Source organism: Prionailurus viverrinus, chromosome B3 (assembly GCF_022837055.1).
Source record: "Prionailurus viverrinus isolate Anna chromosome B3, UM_Priviv_1.0, whole genome shotgun sequence".
NCBI classification, from domain to species: Eukaryota; Metazoa; Chordata; class Mammalia; order Carnivora; family Felidae; genus Prionailurus; species Prionailurus viverrinus.
The window spans coordinates 94,601,857-94,617,419 of NC_062566.1; the positions used below are offsets into that span (position 1 = coordinate 94,601,857).

Below are 15,563 nucleotides of genomic sequence, written 5' to 3' on the forward strand. Positions count from 1 at the left end.
CCACAGACTTTACTGCAGATCGTCACTGCTATTTGTGGCATCATGATCATGTATCACAGTTCCCAGATGACTGTTTCAGCATGCACAGTGTTAGTTTTTTCTGTTCTTTTTCTTGATCATTTCTTTAATTTTGTGATGAGACACCAGTTGCATAGCAACATTTAAAACTTGCCATCACCCATCTGAGCCCCTGTATAACAAATTCTAAGAGAAGGACTATGATCAGAGTTTGTAGAATTCTTTTAAACCCTGAGCCAAGAGTGCCCAAATTAAAATAGAAGGACAGATTTCATTTCCATTTAGAGTCTGTAGTACCAGATAGGGGATTATTAGCCAAGTTACCATATTTTGTGATTTTTTTTTGTTGTTAGCTTACCAGATCTATTTAGTAGTATTAAAGATGCCAGAGAGGTCTGCAGTGATATAATCACATCATTTTCCCCTAAAACAGTACATGCTTCCTCTCAAGACACCAATATTATATCTAATGGGCTTTTATTTCAGTTCAATTTCCTGAATCTCTTGGATGAAGATTTCCTTGGTGGAACTTTATAGCCTTAGTAGATTTGTCTAGCTTTCCTTTTCTCTGAACCATAGCATGTAAGCTGTCTCCCTATTTCAAGGCTTCTTGCAAAGTGAAATAGTCTAGCAGATAATAGACAGCAATCCAGAATTCTCTGTGAATCCTTAGGGCTCAGTTTTTAACCTAAGGTCCAATTTTTCTCCTTTCATTAATTTACCTAATTTCCTTTTCTGAGAGGCAAATTGATGAGTCTGAGTGGGTAATATCAGACTATCCTGAGGGCAGGTTGTCCATTTACCATGGTAACAACCCCTGGGCATTTTGCAGTTTGTAGCCAATAGACTTTTGTGTTACAGATCTAATTGTATTACAAAGTCAGTTTTGTGTTACATATGTAGTCATTGGTGGCCACTTAGTCGTCTGTTTTTGATTAAAGTACCCCTAATGGGGTTGTCAATTAGTTTTTTTATGATTTGGGGCCACTTGAGTAGTCTGGTGTCAAGACCATTAATTAGGCACATCTAAAGTAAAAGAAATAGTGTGTTTTACCTGTAGCACTGGATAAAGTGAGACAGCTTCCAAATATCTACCATGTATTCCCTAGTTCTTTTCCAAGCTCCATATCTGAGAGTTCAAGTACCATAGCTAGATCCCACAAAAGGTCCAAATAATAGTTTTGGTGGAGACAAGAGTCTTTTTTTTTCTACATATGACATGATAGAGGATTTTAGATTTCTGGCTGTCTATCTGTGTGTTGTTTGCCATCTAAAAATTTGCCTGATACTCTTGCCCTAAGTGGCCTGAAGTGATCTCAGAAAATGGTTCCCTATTCAGTGGATCCAGAAAACCCTACTAAAGTAAATCATGCAAATCAAGAAGTTCAAATCTTCTTGTTTACTTTAAGAACACATGTGAAACTGCCAGGCCATCAAGGGTATGCATGTCCAAAAAACCACCAAGTATCTGAAAGATGTCACTTTGCAGGAGCTATGTGTGCCATTCCTTCGCTACAATGGTGGAGTTGGTAGGTGTGCCCAGGCTAAACAGTGGGGCTTGACACACAGTCGGTGTCCCAAAAAGAGTGCTGAATTTTTGCTGCACATGCTTAAAAATTCAGGGTGTAGTGCTGAACTTAAGGGTTTAGATATAGATTCTCTGGACATTGAGCACATCCAGGTGAACAAAGCCCTCAAGATGCAATGCAGAACTTAGAGAGTCCATGGTCGTATTAACTGGTACATGAGCTCTCCCTGCCACACTAAGATGATCCTGACCGAAAAAGAGCAGATTGTTCCTAAACCAAAAGAGGAGGTTGCACAGAAGAAAAAGATCTCGCAGAAGAAACTGAAGAAACAAAAACTTAGGGCCCAGGAACAAATCCTGCATAAAATAAATGCAAATAAAAGAAAAAAAAGTAAAAAAAAATGCCTAATAAAATGATTGAGTTTACGCAGAAGTTACCAGATTTCATTCAAGGAAATGGAACCAAGGGAAACCAAGTGGCTGCTCCCAAAGGGAAATATGTACAATTCCAATGATTAGTTTGGTTGTATGCTCTACTTGTTCATGAGTCATTTGTCTCTTCCAGAAGGCCAAATCTGGGTTTTAAGGTAACGCATACTTTAGGAGGATTCCAAGGCAAGTCTGCTCATACCTGTTGATGATAAGGTCAGAGGTATTACATGAGTCCCTTGCCATATTTGGTCATGCCTGCTTGCTAGTAGCGTGTGGAGTCTAGAATCAGATGTAATATTCCTAGATGCCCAGATAAGTCAACTACTCATAAGGCAAAAGTTGTTGAACCCCAGTGGAGTCATTAAAGCCAATGAGAATATCTTCAACCATAGAACTTGGAGAGTCTCTGAGAACTTTGCTAAACTAAGTTTCAGAACTCCATTTGTTTTTTTTTTTTTCCTACTTTTCCTAGAAATTGGGGGCAATATGCATAGCAGACTTTCTGAGTAAGTGGTAGGACTTTACAAAACTCTTTAATAAATAGTCCCAGGGAAACTGGTGCTTTGTTTACTAAAGAGAGAGAGGCTGGAATTCCTCAGGTTGGAGCATGAAATTAGGTAATAATTTTTATACTATAGGGCTAAAGATCTAGTAAGAAAGGATTTCAGTCTATCCTGAGAATAAGGATAGAACAATGACCAGGGCATATTTAAAACCCATAATAGGGTATACTTGGATGAAATCCATTTGGAGATGTTCAAAGAGGACCTGTATTTGGGGCTTTTGTCCAAGGCCAACCTTTAAAGTTTTACTAAAGTTATACTGGTGACATGGGACATGCATCAGAGACACCAGCAGCAATCTTAGTAAAGTTTCCACACTGGGATGCTTAAATTTATGTCACATTTATGACTGAATTAAGGGGTGCACAGGTAGCTGGTAAAACATTATTTCTAGGAGTGTCTGTGAGGTTGTTTCTGGAAGAGATTAGCATTTGAATCATTAAACTAAAGATTTGTACTATCAGTTTGGATGGGCAACATCAAGTCAGTTGAGGGCCCGAATAGAATCAAAAGGCTGAGGGAGGCTGAATTTTCTTTACTTTTCCCTATGGACATCAGGATTCCTGGTTTGGGGGCCTTTGGAAGTGGACTGAATTATATCACTGGCTTTCCTATTTCTCCAGCTTGCAGAGAAGATAGCAGATTACAGGACTTCTTGGTCTTCATAACTATGTGATCCAATTTCTATAATATCTGTGTGTGTGTGTGTGTGTGTGTGTGTGTGTGTGTGTGTGTGTATCTGTCTGTCTGTGTTTATTCTGTTGTGTCCATTTCTCTGGATAGCCCTGGCTAATATACCAATGTTGGTTCAGTACAGTGGCCAATTTTTCCTTGCTGTGGTAAGTAGTTTCGTGTAAACTTTTTACCATATTCCATGATGAGAGTGTCAAGACATTATCCCTATGCAGTTTGCATCCAGATTTCTTCCAGTATTTCTCTTCTCATTCTGGATCTAATTGCTGGCATCTTGTAATAGCCTCACCTCTCCAAAGATTTGGTCTTTTGGGATTTCATGAACACTAGGATTTTAGTAAAGGATGCCTGTCTCGCATCGTGATCAGCCATGGCATTTTGTTCAGTGTCATGTTATCCCTTTTGTGATAAGTTCCAACCATTATAATGACCAGTACTTTAGGATGTATTAGAGTACTTCAAAGTTCTTTAATTTTCTTATTGATCTTAATTAGATTTTCTGCTGAGATCAAGAATCATATGTGCTATCAGTTTATATATCAATTCTCTTTAAGTAACCAACAGGCTCTGGTGAATATACTGAGGCAAATTTTGCCTTCTTGCAGGGGGTCATATCCTAGAGGGGAAGTGTGAGACCTGTTATAGTGTATCTCTCCTGATAATTTTCTATGTAAGTCCATCAACAAAGAAGTTTAAGTCTGGCTTCTCTAATAAATCAATTTGGAGCATAGATCATTCATGCACAGAGATTAAACAGTCGTGAGTGTCCTCTTCTCCAGGTAATAGAAGTAGAGCAGCAGTATTTCGAATATAATAATGAATATAAATGTGTGGGAAAAAAATAGCATCTCATAGAAGATAAGCCCACCTGGTGAGAACTGTATATTACTAGTAAGCAGCAAAGATTGTACAGCATGGGACACCATCAAGTTTAAAGGAGACCCTAAAACCAAGTCTGCAGAAGCCTCTCCTAGGTTGGCGGCTGTAGCTGCCGCCCTTACCAGGTCAGTAGGTCTTGCCACCAGGTTAAGAAGAAGATTGTAGTAAGCCTTTGGCCTCTAGTGATTCTCTTGAAATTGAGTCAGAACATTAAAAGCTTGCCCAAACTCCTCTTGTACAAATAGAAAGGTTTATGATAATTAGGAAAAGCCATGGTGAGACACTATTGAAGAGTTCAACTTTGCTGTTGTAGCAACACAAAGACAGCCTTGGGTAATCTGTAAATGAATGAGTGTAGCCATGTTCCAATAATACTTTATTTATAAAACAGGTACTGGATATGGACCTTTTCTTTTACTAAAGAATTTAGTCTTTAATATTTATTATGTTAATAATATTTTTGGAGTTCTTTTTACCATCTGATTTTGTGTTTTGTAAGCATTCTTTTTACATATGTATTTTTTCCCTTTTCTTGGATTGATAGAGATTTTTTAAAATTTTGTTTTAAATTTCATCTTCTCCATTGAAAGTGATGGTCTCTATTTTATTTTTTTGTGGTTCTAAAAATTCTAACAAGCATGTTTAATTGAACAAATTCAAAATTTAATCACTGTTTTTGCTCATCACCCAAATTATATACTATTATTTTTTATTTTACTGGTCTATATTTAACCCCACATTTCAGTACAGTTGTTGCTGCATTATACAGTCAATAGTAGCTTAGATTTTCTTATGCACTTTCTGCTTATTTTGCTCACCATTGATTTTTGCATCACAAATCATTTTTGGGGGGAGTCCATTTTACTTCTTCCTGGAGTAGGTCTTGTGAGTTTTAGAAGTAAGTTAGACTAGTTTCTTTAGGGTAATCTTTGCCTCTAGCTGTATTTAAGACCTTCCCTTCATTGTTCTGTAATGTTTAGTTGTGAATCTCTAAGCTTTTTTAGGACTCATCGGGATCCTTGAATCTGAGAATTTGTGCCTTTTATCAGTGTTGGAAAATTTTCAGCTATTATGTTTTTGAACATTGCCTCATTCCTATATTATTTATTTGTTTCTTCTGGTAGTCTTAGTAGAGATGTGTTAAACATTTTCCCTCTGTTCTCAATATCTATTACATTTCTTTTTATATTTTTCGTCTATTATTCTTTCCTTCATCCTGAGTAATTTCTTCAAAATTATCTTTGATAATAATTCTTTCTTCAGCCACATCTAATCTTCTCTTTTATCTCATTATTGAGTTTCCAAGTCCAATGATATGTTTTAAATTTCTAGACACTCTACTTATGAAATACGCCTGTTCATACTTTAAGTACTATCTTAAGTACATATTTAAAGGTAGTCAGTAAATTATTTCCAGTCACTGTGAGTCTGAAATGGTTGTGTTCTGTCTGAGTGTTAGTCACGTATGCTGATTTTTTTTCTCTTGTACCTAAGGGATTTTTTGTCTTAATTTCATATTTGCTTTATCTGTGAATTCTTGGGAGCCAGACTTCAGGGTAGACTAGGATTTGCATTTATTTCTGCCAGTCACTTGGGAGTGTTTTTTTTTTTTTTAATGTTTATTTTTGAGAGAGAGAGAGAGCAAGATGGGGAGGGGCAGAGAGAGAGGGAGACACACAGTCTGAAGTAGGCTCCAGGCTCTGAACTGTCAGCACAGAGCCCAATGCCCAGGCTTAAACTCATGACCTGAGCCAAAGTTGGACAGCGAGATCATGGCCTGAGCCAAAGTTGGACGCTTAACCAACTGAGCCACCCAGGTGCCTCATTGGGAATTTTTTTTTTTTTAAATGAAATTTATTGTCAAATTGGTTTCCATACAACACCCAGTGCTCATCCCAACAGGTGCCCTCAATACCCATCACTCACTCACCCCTGCCTTCCACCACCCATAAACCCTCAGTTTGTTCTCAGTTTTTAGGAGTCTCTTATGTTTTGGCTCCCTCCCTCTCTAACCATTTTTTTCTTCTTCCCCTCCCCCATGGTCTTCTGTTAAGTTTCTCAGGATCCACATAGGAGTGAAAACATATGGTATCTGTCCTTCTCTGTATGACTTATTTCACTTAGCAAACACTCTCCAGTTCCATCCATGTTGCTACAAAAGGCCATATTTCATTCTTTCGCATTGCCACGTAGTATTCCGTTTTGTATATAAACCACAATTTCTTTATCCATTCATCAGTTGATGGACATTTAGGCTCTTTCCATAATTTAGCTATTGTTGAGAGTGCTGCTATAAACATTGGGGTACAAGTGCCCCTATGCATCAGTACTCCTGTATCCCTTGGGTAAATTCCTAGCAGTGCTACTGCTGGGTCATAGGGTAGGTCTATTTTTAATTTTTTTAGTAACCTCCACACTGTTTTCCAGAGCGGCTGCACCAGTTTGCATTCCCACCAACAGTGCAAGAGGATTCCCATTTCTCCACATCCTCTCCAGCATCTATAGTCTCCTGTTTTGTTCATTTTAGCCACTCTGACTGGCATAAGGTGATACCTGAGTGTGGTTTTGATTTGTATTTCCCTGATGAGGAGTGACGTTGAGCATCTTTTCATGTGCCTGTTGGCCATCTGGATGTCTTCTTTGCATGTCATCCTTGGCAGGGTCCATGCTAATCTTCTGTGTATCGTTCCAATTTTAGTGTATGTGCTGCCGAAGCAAGTACATCCGGATGTCTTCTTTAGAGAAGTATCTATTCATGTTTTCTGCCCATTTCTTCACTGGATTATTTGTTTTTTGGGTGTGGAGTTTGGTGAGCTCTTTATAAATTTGGATACTAGCCCTTTGTCTGATATGTCATTTGCAAATATCTTTTCCCATTCTGTCGGTTGCCTTTTAGTTTTGTTGATTGTTTCCTTTGCAGTGCAAAAGCTTTTTATCTTCATGAGGTCCCAATAGTTCATTTTTGCTTTTGTTTCCCTGGCCTTTGGGGATGTGCCAAGTAAGAAATTGCTACGGCTGAGGTCAGAGAGGTTTTTCCCTGCTTTCTCTTCTGGGGTTTTGATGGTTTCCTGTCTCACATTTAGGTCCTTTATCCATTTTGAGTTTCTTTTTGTAAATGATGTAAGAAAGTGGTCTAGTTTCATTCTTCTGCATGTTGCTGTCCAGTTCTCCCGGCACCATTTGTTAAAGAGACTGTCTTTTTTCCATTGGATATTCTTTCCTGCTTTGTCAAAGATTAGTTGGCCATACTTTTGTGGGTCTAGTTCTGGGGTTTCTATTCTATTCCATTGGTCTATGTGTCTGTTTTTGTGCCAATACCATGCTGTCTTGATGATGACAGCTTTGTAGTAGAGGCTAAAGTCTGGGATTGTGATGCCTCCTGCTTTGGTCTTCTTCTTCAAAATTACTTTGGCTATTCGGGGCCTTTTGTGGTTCCATACAAATTTTAGGATTGCTTGTTCTAGCTTTGAGAAGAATGCTGGTGCAATTTTGATTGGGATTGCATTGAATGTGTAGATAGCTTTGGGTAGTATTGACATTTTAACAATATTTATTCTTCCAATCCATGAGCATGGAATGTTTTTCCATTTCTTTATATCTTCTTCAATGTCCTTCATAAGCTTTCTATAGTTTTCAGCATACAGATCTTTTACATCTTTGGTCAGGTTTATTCCTAGGTATTTTATGCTTCTTGGTGCAATTGTGAATGGGATCAGTTTCTTTATTTGTCTTTCTGTTGCTTCATTATTAGTGTATAAGAATGCAACTGATTTCTGTACATTGATTTTGTATCCTGTGACTTTGCTGAATTCATGTATCAGTTCTAGCAGAATTTTGGTGGAATCTATCGGGTTTTCCATGTATAGTATCATGTCATCTGCAAAAAGTGAAAGCTTGAGTTCGTCTTTGCCAATTTTGTTGCCTTTGATTTCCTTTTATTGTCTGATTGCTGATGCTAGAACTTCCAACACTATGTTTAACAACAGTGGTGAGAGTGGACATCCCTGTCATGTTCCTGATCTCAGGGGGAAAGCTCTCAGTTTTTCCCCATTGAGGATGATATTAGCTGTGGGCTTTTCATAAATGGCTTTTATGATGTTTAAGTATGTTCCTTCTATCCCGACTTTCTCGAGGGTTTTTATTAAGAAAGGATGCTGAATTTTGTCAAATGCTTTTTCTGCATCGATTGACAGGATCATATGGTTCTTCTTTTCTTTTATTAATGTGATGTATCACGTTGATTGATTTTCGAATGTTGAACCAGCCCTGCAGCCCAGGAATGAATCCCACTTGATCATGGTGAATAATTCTTTTTATATGCTGTTGAATTCGATTTGCTAGTATCTTATTGAGAATTTTTGCATCCATATTCATCAGGGATATTGGCCTGTAGTTCTCTTTTTTTACTGGGTCTCTGTCTGGTTTAGGAATCAAAGTAATGCTGGCTTCATAGAATGAGTCTGGAAGTTTTCCTTCCCTTTCTATTTTTTGGAATAGCTTGAGAAGGATAGGTATTATCTCTACTTTAAATGTCTGGTAGAATTCCCCTGGGAAGCCATCTGGTCCTGGACTCTTATTTCTTGGGAGATTTTTGATAACTGATTCCATTTCTTCGCTGGTTATGGGTCTGCTCAAGCTTTCTATTTCTTCCTGTTTGAGTTTTGGAAGTGTGTGGGTGTTTAGGAATTTTTCCATTTCTTCCAGGTTGTCCAGTTTGTTGGCATATAATTTTTCACAGTATCCTGATAATTCCTTGTATTTCTGAGGGATTGGTTTAATAATTCCATTTTCATTCATGATTTTATCTATTTGGGTCATCTCCCTTTTCTTTTTGAGAAGCCTGGCTAGAGGTTTATCCATTTTGTTTATTTTTTCAAAAAACCAACTCTTGGTTTCATTGATCTCCTCTACAGTTTTTTTAGATTCTATATTGTTTATTTCTGCTCTGATCTTTATTATTTCTCTTCTTCTGCCAGATTTGGGTGTCTTTGCTGTTCTGCTTCTATTTCCTTTAGGTGTGCTGTTGGATTTTGTGTTTGGTATTTTTCTTGTTTCTTGAGATAGGCCTGGATTGCAATGTATTTTCCTCTCAGGACTGCCTTGACTGCACCCAAAGCGTTTGAATTGTTGTATTTTCATTTTCATTTGTTTCCTTATATTTTTAAATTTCTTCTCTAATTGCCTGGTTGACCCATTCATTCTTTAGTAGGGTGTTCTAACCTCCATGCTTTTGGAGGTTTTCCAGATTTTTCTTGTGGTTGATTTCAAGCTTCATAACATTGTGGTCAGAAAGTATGCATGGTGTGATCTCAATTCTTGTATACTTATGAAGGGCTCTTTTGTGACCCAGTATGTGATCTATCTTGGAGAAGGTTCCATGTGCACTCGAGAAGAAAGTATATTCTGTTGCTTTGGCATGCAGAGTTCTAAATATATCTATCAAGTCCATCTGAAACAGTGTATCATTCAGGGCCCTTGTTTCTTTATTGATCCTGTGTCCAGAGGATCTATCCAATGTTGTAAGTGGAGTATTAAAGTCCCCTGCAATTACCACATTCTTATCAATAAGGTTGCTTATGTTTGTGATTAATTGTTTTATATACTTGGGGGCTCCTGTATTTGGCACATAGATATTTATAATTGTTAGCTCTTCCTGATGGATAGACCCTGTAATTATTATATAATGCCCTTCTTCATCTCTTGTTACAGCCTTTAATTTGAAGTCTAGTTTGTCTGATATAAGTATGGCTACTCCAGCTTTCTTTTGACTTCCAGTAGCATGATAGATAGTTCTCTATCCCCTCACTTTCAATCTGCAGGTGTCCTCAGGTCTAAAATGAGTCTCTTGTAGACAGCAAATAGATGGGTCTTGTTTTTTTTTTAATCCATTCTGATACCCTATGTCTTTTGGTTGGGGCATTTAGTCCATTTACCTTCAGTGTTATTATTGAAAGATATGGGTTTAGAGTCATTGTGATGTCTGTATGTTTTATGCTTGTAGTGATGTCTCTGGGACTTTGTCTCACAGGGTCCCCCTTAGGATCTCTTGTAGGGCTGGTTTAGTGGTGATGAATCCCTTCAGTTTTTGTTTGTTTGGGGAGACCTTTATCTCTCCTATTCTGAATGACAGACTTGCTGGATAAAGGATTCTAGGCTGCATATTTTTTTTCTGTTCATCACATTGAAGATTTCCTGCCATTCCTTTCTGGCCTGCCAAGTTTCAGTAGACAGATCTGTCATGAGTCTTATCGGTCTCCCTTTATATGTTAGAGCATGTTTATCCCTAGCTGCTTTCAGAATTCTCTCTTTATCCTTGTATTTTGCCAGTTTCACTATGATATGTCATGCAGAAGATAGATTCAAGTTACGTCTGAGGGGAGTTCTCTGTGCCTCTTGGATTTCAATGCCTTTTTCCTTCCCCAGGTCAGGGAAGTTCTCAGCTATGATTTCTTCAGGTACACCTTCAGCTCCTTTCCCTCTCTCTTCCCCCTCTGAAATCCCAATTATGCGTACATTATTTCCCTTAATTATGTCACTTAGTTCTCTAATTCTCCCCTCATACTCCTGGATTTTTTTTATCTCTTTTTCTCAGCTTCTTCTTTTTCCATAATTTTATCTTCTAGTTCACCTATTCTCTCATCTGCCTCTTCAACCCAAGCTGTGGTCGCCTCCATTTTATTTTGCAGCTCATTTATAGCATTTTTTAGCTCCTCCTGACTGTTTCTTAGTCCCTTGATCTCTGTAGTAATAGATTCTCTGCTATCCTCTATACTTTTTTCAAGCCCAGCGACTAATTTTATGACTATTATTTTAAATTCATTTTCTGCTATATTGCTTAAATCGTTTTTGATCAGTTCATTAGCTGTCGCTACTTCCTGGAGTTTCTTTTGAGGAGAATTCCTCCATTCCATCATTTTGGATAGTCTCTGGGGTGGCTTGGAACTTCAGGGCTCTTCCTCTGTGCTGTCTGGTGTAACTTGAGTTGGTAAACAGGGCCACAGTCAGATCTGATGTCTGCCCCCAGCCTGCTGCTGGGAGCCACAGTCAGACTGGTGTGTACCTTATCTTCCCCTCTCCCAGGGGCAGGACTCACTTTGGAGTGGTGTGGCCTCTGTCTGGGCTACTTGCACACTGCCAGGCTTGTGGTGCTGCTTCAATGGGATCTGGCGTATTAGCTGGGGTGGATCGCAAGGTGCACAGGGGCAGGAGGGGTAGGCTCAGCTCTCTTTGCCTTTGGTGGTCCGCTTCAGGAGGGGTCCTGCAGCACCTGGGAGGGAGGCAGACCCGCCAGAGGGATGGATCCACAGACGCACAGTGTTGGGTGTTTGCGCGGTGCAAACAAGTTCCCTGGCGGTAACTGGCTCCCTTTGTGATTTTGGCTGGAGGATGGGCGAGGGAGCCGGCGCTTCCCACTGCCTTTGTTCCCCGCCAAGCTGAGTTCTGTCCTCCGGGACTCAACAACTCTCTCTCCCGCTCTCCAAGCAGAGCTGATGACGTATAACATTCCAGATGTTAAGTCCCACTGGCTGTCAGAACACACTCCGTCCAGCCCCTCCACTTTTGCAAGCCAGACTCGGGGGCTCTGCCTTGCCTGGTGGGCTGGCTGCCCCTCTGCTGCCCCAGCTCCCTCCCGCCAGTCCATGTAGCACGCATTGCCTCTCCGCCCTTCCTACCATCTTCCGTGGGCTTCTCGTCTACGCTTGGCTCCGGAAAGTCTGTTCTGCTAGTCTTTTGGTGATTATTGGGGTAAATTAGGCAGATGTAGGTGGAATCTAAGCGATCAGCAAGATGTGGTGAGACCAGCATCCTCCTTCGTCGCCATCTTCTAGGATCCGGGAATGTTTTAAATTAAATTCGCACCTTGGAGTTTTTCACACCCAAGGATGCTACAGATTTTGTTTGTGCGTGCAGGGCCAGCTTTTGGAGAAACTCCCAGAAGAAACTTTCCTTCTCCCAGAGCTAAGGTAAAATAGATATATTTCCTTCCTATCTGCTTCTGTGTTCATCTTATTTTCTCGGGAGTTTTGGGTTTCATCTCATCTCATCTCACCTGTCATGTTAGGTCCCACGTTTTCTTTTCTTTTTTCCAGTGTTCTTATTTGCATAAAGACCAAAAAGCTGGAATCCACTAGCATCGATCATCAGAAGCATCAGTGGTAACTGTTAGCTCTTACACTTAGCTATCTCACTTAATTTAAGTTCTTGCTTCATTTTTGCTTGTGTAGTGCTTCTTCATAGTGCCCAACTATGATTGTAAAGAGATTAAAAAAACAAAACAAACATTTTATCCAGAACTTTTCAGCATCTGTTCCAGGAGTTTTTCTTAAGTTATCCAGCCTACTAAGTTATTTTGCCTGAAACAGAAGTACTCTCCTGTTCTTTTTTGTATTTTTACAATACACTTAAAAATATCTCTTTACATTACTTTAACAGTGTTTTGAGAAAATCAGATATTAACAAAAACTTTTTATTGTGGAAGATCTTTTAGCTGTGACATTGGGGACTTCTTTGTACTGAAGAATGGGGTGGTGATGTCACATAGAATTGAGTTTAAATTTATAGCTGCATCCTGAAATTAAGTGTGATGCTTTTGTTCCTTTTCTTGTCAAATATTTTTATTAAATCAGTTGACTTTGACAGATGAGTGTATGTATCTCAGAGTATGTTCCTGTGTCATTTCATTCAGTTAAGCTGTTATAACTGATAGCTTCAATTGATAAATTTTGCTTATTTGAATGAAACTTTAAAATGAAAGAAAGTAGATATCATGAAGTTATAAATGTTGAAACTTTTACTCCTAGATATGCTTTCCATAGTGTTAGCTTTTTATTAAATTTATAAAGGCCAGAGAGTGACCCTTTCATGTAGTGGAAAAGAAGTCAAGAGAAAATACTTGAGAGTTACTGTCTTAAGATCTTATTTAGATAAAAATCAGTTTTGTAACAAAGGACAAAATAATTAATTAACCTGGTAAAGATAAATTTTCTTTTACCTTGAAAAGGGCACATTTGTAATTAGTTTTATGCCTGAGGTACAATTGACTCAACAACAAAGTCTCAGTATGGTAAAATGCAAACCTCATTTATTTGGGTAGAAATGAATAGAAGAAAAGGTTCTGGACTTGTGTCCTGGGCTTCATAGGGTTTGAGATCTCCTTAAATTGTGTACAGTCTTACATATGTATATTTAGATTTGTGACTTTTCCTGGTCCCAGCCCTACTTGGCTTTCACATCCCCTTTGGCAAGGTACATTTGTGCAGTACACAAACTCTGCAACTGTATATGGTGGTTAGATTTCCCAAAGGCTTGCATCCCATAGTTTGAGAGATTGAAAAGGCTAAATGAAACCTGATTTCACATATTGAGCAACACTTGTCTTACGGTGTTGGGATTTAAAAACTTAAAAAGTCATCCTCCTCAGGTATGTTAAATGTGGAGGTATTAAGAGTAAACTCTCTCAGACTTTATTTTTCATGTTAACATTTCTTTTTCATTTATACCTAAATCCTTTGTATATTTGTTTGCCACACCTGGTAGGGGCTATTCATTCCAAGAGAAGTGGCTGTCTTGCAGATCTTCAAAACCTTGCTCGATTTCTTTTGTCTTTTTAAAAACGTTTTTTTGACGTTTATTCATTTTTGAGAGACAGAGCACAAGCAGGGGTGGGACAGAGAGAGAGGGAGACACAGAATCCGAAGCAGGCTCCAGGCTCTGAGCTGTCACCACAGAGCCCAACGTGGGGATCAAACTCATAAACCATCAGATCATGACCTGAGCCAAAGTCGGATGCTTAACCAAGGTGCCCCCAAACCTTGCTGGATTTCTTAAAGACTGGGCTTAAAATACATCATGCTTGGTTGTTGACTGTTTTTTCAGCTGACTTTTCAGACTGGCAAGGAACTTGGGTACTGGTTCACTATAATTTTGTTTCACAATTCCTAATTTTTCTTTTTAAGGAAAGTAGCTAATAGATCTTTTAAAGAAAACACATGAACATTACCAAAAGAAAGAAAACAGGAGAAGAGAGCAACTAAATTTCAGTGTGCCAAATATAAAGTGATACAATTGGCATAAATTGTTAGGCAGCTGCTTTGTAAAAAAATTGTTTTTAGTATCAGTAGGGCCGAATGTATTTTTTTTCTGAAACATTTTAAGATTTAATTAAAATAATCCAATATACTGAAAAACATACTACAATCACCTCTTTCAGCCAACATACACTGTCTTTATTTAATTATTAAAGCAAATATGGCAAAATGATAAACATGTCTGAGTAAAATATACATTGTCACAATTATTACTTTTCTTTGTTAGCTATTACCTTTGTTACACCAGGCTCAATCATTACCCTTGAGTCAATTAACAAGAGCTCCTGATTATCTGCTCGCAGGCGAAGACCAGATTTCTTTAACCAATACTCAATCTGCTAAGAGTATATTTTTCCAACAAAAATGCAATCACGATGTGTGCCTCCTTATGCCTTTAACCTCACTTGGTCTAGAACTGTTACCTATTTCCTCCCCTGACCCTGACTTTCCAATGTCACAAACCAGCTGTGGAACACCTGTGTCCTGTCTTGTGTGTTTCCACAAGGTGCCATTTAACTTGTGACTCTATCCCCTATATTCTCCATGATAAGCTGGAAGCTACTTGCCAGTCACGTGCTTCACGTTGTACCACACTGGGCATGTAATCCTTGTGAGCAGCCATTGCTAGTGATGCCAGTCTTGAATGTTGTAACGGACTGACCTCTCCACTGCAAATGCATTTTTTTTTTCCATTAGCCACTCACTAGTAATGGTTGTGGTATCCATTGACCAGTTTTGTCTACAGCAGTTTGCTTTTGGGGGGGTTTACAGCATAGTGATTTTTTAATACCTCCGTTCTTTTTCATTTCTTAGATAGCATTCTTTCATAAAGAGTTTTCCTGCTTCAACTGGGGTATAGACAACAAATGTGTCAGGATCCATGGTTAGTACTTTACCTTTGATTATCAATTGTCATAGCAGGGTTTTAGTGTAATGGTAAACCCCTCCGTGGACAAATGAGCTCCCCTTCTCTCTTCCTTTTACTCTCCTCATATACTGTGGTTCCAAAGATTTTTTAAAAATATTCATTTGCATTTATTAGGCCTCTTGGTGCCAAAATCATTCTCATTTGGTGGCTGGTCATCCCCTTCATCTTGCTTCAGTAGATGATGTGCTGGCCTTGGTCTTTCTGGAACAACAATATATCCCAGCTTGTTTTGTAAATTGCCTGCCTTACACCTAAAATTATCCAGTTCTTCAAGAGGCCATGGTTCTGTTTACTGGGCTGGTTTTAGAAATCAAGATGTAGATGGAAGGTATGGCTTTGGCACATGGGCTTCATATGTTCTAGAACTTTTAGGGTACAGAAAGTAGTAAAAAGTACAAATAAAATTATGAGCATATATTACTATTTTCAACTAT

General features: G+C 38.7%; 2 pseudogenes; one reads left to right on the forward strand and one right to left on the reverse strand.

Moving 5' to 3' along the window:
• Positions 1–1,341: 1,341 nt before the first annotated feature.
• LOC125168122 (60S ribosomal protein L17-like) overlaps positions 1,342–15,563 on the forward strand; it is a 48,059-nt pseudogene continuing 33,837 nt past the window's right edge.
• LOC125169178 (uncharacterized) lies at positions 6,735–6,835 on the reverse strand (annotated as a pseudogene).